The sequence below is a fragment of the Physeter macrocephalus genome, chromosome 21, assembly GCF_002837175.3.
Source record: "Physeter macrocephalus isolate SW-GA chromosome 21, ASM283717v5, whole genome shotgun sequence".
In the NCBI taxonomy this organism is placed as follows: Eukaryota; Metazoa; Chordata; class Mammalia; order Artiodactyla; family Physeteridae; genus Physeter; species Physeter macrocephalus.
In genome coordinates, this window is record NC_041234.1 from 83,647,211 (window position 1) to 83,653,245 (window position 6,035).

The 6,035-nt window shown below is 37.9% G+C and overlaps 1 long non-coding RNA gene across 1 annotated transcript in view; it reads right to left on the minus strand.

The window, feature by feature from the left end:
* LOC129391761 (uncharacterized) overlaps positions 1 to 5,242 on the minus strand; it is a 54,038-nt gene extending 48,796 nt beyond the window's left edge. The window contains exons 1-2 of the long non-coding RNA XR_008616435.1: positions 5,158 to 5,242; positions 4,766 to 4,817 (exon numbers count right to left, since the gene is read on the minus strand). This is a non-coding gene — a long non-coding RNA (uncharacterized lncRNA). The remainder of the gene's footprint in view (positions 1 to 4,765; positions 4,818 to 5,157) is intronic.
* Positions 5,243 to 6,035: the final 793 nt, after the last annotated feature.

Genomic DNA, 6,035 nt, shown 5'->3' on the forward strand with positions numbered 1-6,035 from the left:
TTGTAAAAACCAACTGCATAACTAGATGGGTTCTTTTTCAATACCATGGATTACTCTGACAGTCTAGTGAAGCCTACAGACTCCTTTTCAGAAAAATATTTTTAAATGTAGTCGATAAAATACATGGGGTTACAATAGAAACCAATCATCAAAATATATAATAAAACAAATTTGTGATATAGTAATATATCTATCTGATTCTTTAGTAACACATTAAATAATATCTATCTTCCCCTCCACTCCTATCTGAAAATGTTTCTTTTGACCTGTCAATAATATAACTACATTATCATCTATTGCTACCTATTTATGTAGTCATTTGATGGTTCACTTGATGATGCACTCATACATATGTATCAGTATTCCTAGTCACCCAAGATACATATTTGATGTCCATGCACACACACATATATATGTTATATATTCCAATCATTCATAGCTAGCTGATATAGGATATTTGCTAGCAGGCAAAGCAGAAGACTACTTTAAGAATTCATATTAAGAAAATGAAAACATAAGCCACAGACTGGGAGAAAATAATTGCAAACTGTATATATGGTAAAAGACCCGTATCTAAAATATACAAAGAACTCTTACAACAACATAATAATAAGACAATCCAATTTTCAAATGGGCAAAATATTTGAATAAACATTTCTCCAAAGAAGATATCCAAATGGCTAATAAGTACTTGAAAAGATGCTTAATTGATTAGTCATTAGGGAAATGCAAATTAAAACCACAACGAGACACCACTTCACTCCCACCAGGATGGCTATAATAAAAACGACAGACAATTACAAGTGTTGGCAAGGATGTAGCAAAACTGGAATTTTCATACAGTGCTGATGGAATGTGAGGTGGTACAGCCACTTTGGAAAACAGTTTTGCAGTTTCTTAAAAGATTAAATATAAAGTTTTCATACAACCCAGCAATTCCATCTACTCAGGAGAAATAAAATATATGTCCACACAAAGATTTGTATGTTAATGTTTATAGCGGTATTGTTCATAAGAGCCAATAGTGGAAAGAGCCCAAATGTCCATTAATTGGTGAATGCATAAAGAAAATGGGGTATATCCATAATGGAATACCGATACTAAATACCAATACCAATACTAAAAAAAAGGAGTAAAATACTGATATATGCTACAACATGAATGAATTTCAAAAATATTATGCTAAATGAAAAATGCTAAACACCAAAGATTATATATTAATTGGTTCTATTTATATGAAATGTCCAGAAAAGACACATCTATAGAGGTAGAAAAGTAGATTCATGCTTGCCTAGGCTTGGGGGGTGGAAATAGGGATTAATTAAAGGGATACGAAGGATCTTACTGGGGTGATGAAAATGTTCTAAAACTGGATATAGTGATGGTTGTACAACTTGGTAAATTTACTAAAAATCATTGAATGATATACATAAATGGGTGAATTTATGGTATGTAAATTATATCTTAATAAAGTTGTTTTAAAAGAGAAAAAAAGAAAAATCCTAGAGACAGCCCAAACAAGGCAAATACTCCTCTTGATCCTTAGATTAGGAAGGGATTTTCTCCATCTCTGAAAAACCTTAACACTCCCTTCATACTTTGATGACTGTGATTATGACTGAAAATCACATTGGAAAGGACCAACCTGAGCAAGTTACAACTTTAAGAAGTTTGTATTTCAACCAGATCTTGATTTGAATGTGGCTAAAGGCACTTTACCTGTGCTCTAGGCAGAGTTGATAATAGACAGGTGTTTTCTCCCCTTTGACTCTTCCCCCCTCAAATAACTCTCCCGCTGGGCTTTGACTTTTAAATATGTCTGGTTGTATTAGATCCTCTTGTGAAAGCAGATTTGGAGCAAAATGGGAAGAAAACATGAGGACCCTGACTAATTTGGGACATATTTTAACTTCTAAACATATTGGCCTTTGGTGAGATATGGATCTTTCTAGTATCTTCTCTAACATGATGCTGATAATAATTTATCATTAAGTATCCTATATTTTAAAAAATATTTTTATTTATTTATTTGTCTGTGCCGGGTCTTAAGTTGCGGCGTGCGGGATCTTCGTTGCGGCACGCAGGATCTTTTAGTTGTGGCATGAAGGATCTACTTCCCTGACCAGGGATCAAACCCCAGCCCCCTGCATTGGGAGCTTGAAGTCTTAACCACTGGACCACCAGGGAAGCCCCAAGTATCCTATCCTTTAAGGAACAAAATGACAACCATTGTCTGAGAAAGTGAACTTCTACAGAGTTAGAGACTATGTTTAAATAAATCTTTGTGTGTGGTGCCTTAGGCACTTAACCAAAAAAACATTATGGATGTTCTGAAATTCTAGGCTCTATCTCATTCAGATAAATTGTGAAAATATTTCAAATAAATGAAGATCAGCACTCTTTTAAAAGAAATTTAATGAAAACTCATTATTTAATCCTGGGTTTTAACATTTAGTTTTCCATCCCTTCAAAAGTACTGGCTTATAAGTTCTGACAAAGAAAGAACTCAAAGGCACCTAAATGACCCTATCTTAAATGCTCACCAGTATTCCTTTATTGACAACGCAACTCTCACAGTGAAGAGACTTTGTCATAGTGAAGCACAACATAGTTCCTGCCAATCTATTTATAAGTTATTTTTCACTAATATAAGTCAAAAAGTTACAAAGAATTCAAATGTTTAAAATCATCTGAAAAGTGAAAACATTACAAACCCAGATGATGAACTGGAATTGAGAGTAAAAGATGAGAACCAGCCAATATAAATGAGAATCCAGTACAAAGAGTACAAAGGAAAAAACTTCCCCTCAGCAAAGTCACCTTCTGAGAACTTATCCTGTTATTCTCCTCTTTCTCTTTGCCATTTTTCCAAAAATTAAAAATTGGCTTTACAATGTCAAACATATAATGCAGAAGTAAATAATAGGTGAATGAAGTAGTTATGAACTGAAGGCAAAAGATAAAGTACTGTCAGTGTATCTCAAGGTTTATTTTAGTCTTACCAAAGTCAGTCACACTGACATAGCAGGTGACATGGTAAAACAATGGGACAGAGTCTAAAATCCACACACCAAAGTCGTGCTTGATTTTGGAGACATGCTTCAATACTTCTAAGAAATGAAGACAACATCCTCTAGTACCTTTTAAAGTTATCAAGTGATAGGATGCAGTGTTTGGGAAGGCTCCATAGAATGATTTGTTAATGCTTTTCCCAAAAGTACACTGAATACGATCAGCCAGAGTCTGAAATAAAGGCTTTACTGCAGGGTATTCTGCCCAAGCATGACATATTTATAAGTGGCAAGATTCCCAGACAAATTGTTAACTAATCAAAACCTGGCATTTTCAATAAACGTAGTATTGAGCCTCAAGGTAACATATAACTAAACTTGTATACTGCAGGAATCAGAAAGAGAAGTGTGCAGAAAACTAGATCAATACCTCTGCTTACAAAATCTAGAATTTACTTACATAAAAGCTGATGTTCTGAGTTAAGGGGTCACAAAACATTAAAAGTCAAGTTTTCTGGCATCATCCTCTTTTCATAAGAGAAGTCATTTCACTTTATTCTGATATTTTCTTAAAGACATACACCAGGACAAAGTAATCCATTTTTTCCCATAAAAGTATTAGGTAATTTTACTGGGTTGAATTAAGTATGGCTCTATAAATAGTATTTAAAAATATTTAAAGTATTAAAAATAGAGCCAATCAGTGAAAATTGTCAAAACTCACAAAGTAAATATTTGGAATATATATTTAGCTGTCATATACATACATATATATACACACACACACATATAGAGTACATGCATGACTTTGGCAATTATTAATAATTTTTAAAATAGAACAGTGAAACAGTACTCAATAGTTAACTTCGTATTTGAACTCAGTGATTAACTTTATTTCTGCAGGCATAAGTTGCTAGTGAGTCTGGAAAACTGCAGCATCTCTGATTATTCAGGTCACTCCACCTTTGGTAGCTTATCCTAGTAATTCCACTGGAATTACTACTTTCTGGGATCTATTAAACTTTTCTTGACCAAGCGTCTACAGAAATTCCTTTGCCTGCAGCCCCTAGCTGATTTGATGGATGATATCTAAACAGCCTATGAAATGTTAACTTTAAGATTTTTTTTTCCTATTCTAACCACTTTAACTTTTAACTTTCTGATGATAGAGAAAACCAGTAAAAGGAAACATCAGGCAGAAACTGAACATCATCTAGTAGTATCAGTGCAGTTCAGGCAGTTAAAGAATCCAGATGTTGTCACCTGGTACTGTCACAGGACTCACAAGAAAATACTTAAGTTTAACTTCTAACAACATTCTCGGTACTTCCAAGTCCCACTTCTCGTATACTCCTCCCACTTTCAAACTTGTGTGCCAATTCATGTTCTTGTAAACCAGGGAAAATTACATTTCTTCTGCCTTGGAGATCGATACAGAGAAAGGCATCAGATGTCAGTCATCTTTAAGTCGTCCGGGAAGACGCTGAGAAATGCGTGCCTCTTGTGTCTTCTACTTTTATTTTCCCAACCCCTTACGAAGTTTTGGAACAGAAAGATGCCTGAGTCCCAAAGGCATTAGCCTGACACTGTGCTATTCCTTTCTAAGAACCCCATTAACTCCCAGTAGAAATGAGAGTGGTGTGAACTCCGTTTCATGGCGCAACCCTCGGCAACCCCCTAACACAAACACAAGAGGTGGGACGGGGAGGAGGTCAAAGGAGGAGGAGGGAAAGGGGTCGGGAGATGAGACTCACCGCTCCTGCCAGTTCCTCGGTCAGGCACAACGTAACCAGGAGAAGCCACAACCTGAAACGGGAGGGAGGGTGAATAACATGGGTTCTCTAGGCTCCGGGGTCCTGCGTCTGCCCATAGACCCCCGACCCCTTTTTGCTGCCTGCCCCCACTTCCTCTGTAATGACAGAAGTACAAGTATAGTCCCGGTCCGGCAAAGTAGCCCAGAATAGGAAAGAGGAGAGGAGCTCGGGGCAGCAACAGCTCACCCAGGGTGCATGCTTGCGGCTCCTCCGGAGCTGGGTCCCGGGAGACTGCTAAGCGGCTCCGCGGCCCCGGCTCATCGGGGCTCCGCTGATGCTTGGCGGCTGTTTCCTTATTCAAGAGGATGGGGTAGGGGGGCGAAGTGGCTCACTTCTGAAGAAACTAAACTCAGCTTCTAGATAAAGAGGTGCCCCAAAGGGAAACACGGTCAGCGGTGCCCGCTACAACTTGCCGCACTCAAAAGATAGTTCCATGCACCAGGGGAGGAAGGAATGGAGGGGAAGGGGGCGGGGCTGTCTGCTGTCAATCATCCCCCCTACCTCGGGCAGCCGGTCGTCTTTCTCACTTTCAGGCACCTCTACACATAGCATTCCCACGCATCTCCACAGCTTCATGCACAGGCCCACAGACCTACACACTAAGATGTAAGTAACTGTGCATCATACACTTCCTTAAAGCACTGTTAATTGTTACACATATACAGATTAAGGCATACTCCTCCCACATAGACAAATGGGCCTTTGCACACTTTTCCAAATGCATATCACTCATTCTCATTTATTGCACACTAAGCTCTTGGGGTGGTGGTAGTTTCTGGGGTTGTAAAACTACCCTTAGCTGAGCAGAACCTAAGGATAAGTGGGCCCCTGGGATATAGGTCCAAAGCCCTGAAAGACGCTAAAGTGGCAAATTCTAGGGTGTGAGATAACAACTGTTCTGAAGAATTCGTCAAGAAATCCCTGAAAGATCCTCCAAGGAGTCCACATAAAATATTTTCTGGGCCTGATGGTGCTTAAAAAAATCTGTATGTCAGAATTACCAAAGTAACGTTCAAGTCTACTTTATTTGGGAGACATCAATTCAACTGCCGTTAACTCCATACAAATATTTCCTATTAAGTGTCCGTGTTGGTGTTAAGGAAAATTGCACTAAAGTTATTTAATTAATTCCCTACCCTAAATCTCTCCGAGAAACATCTGCAATGAGAGTCAATACCTTTTATGTTAGTATGAGGTAAATATTAATTAT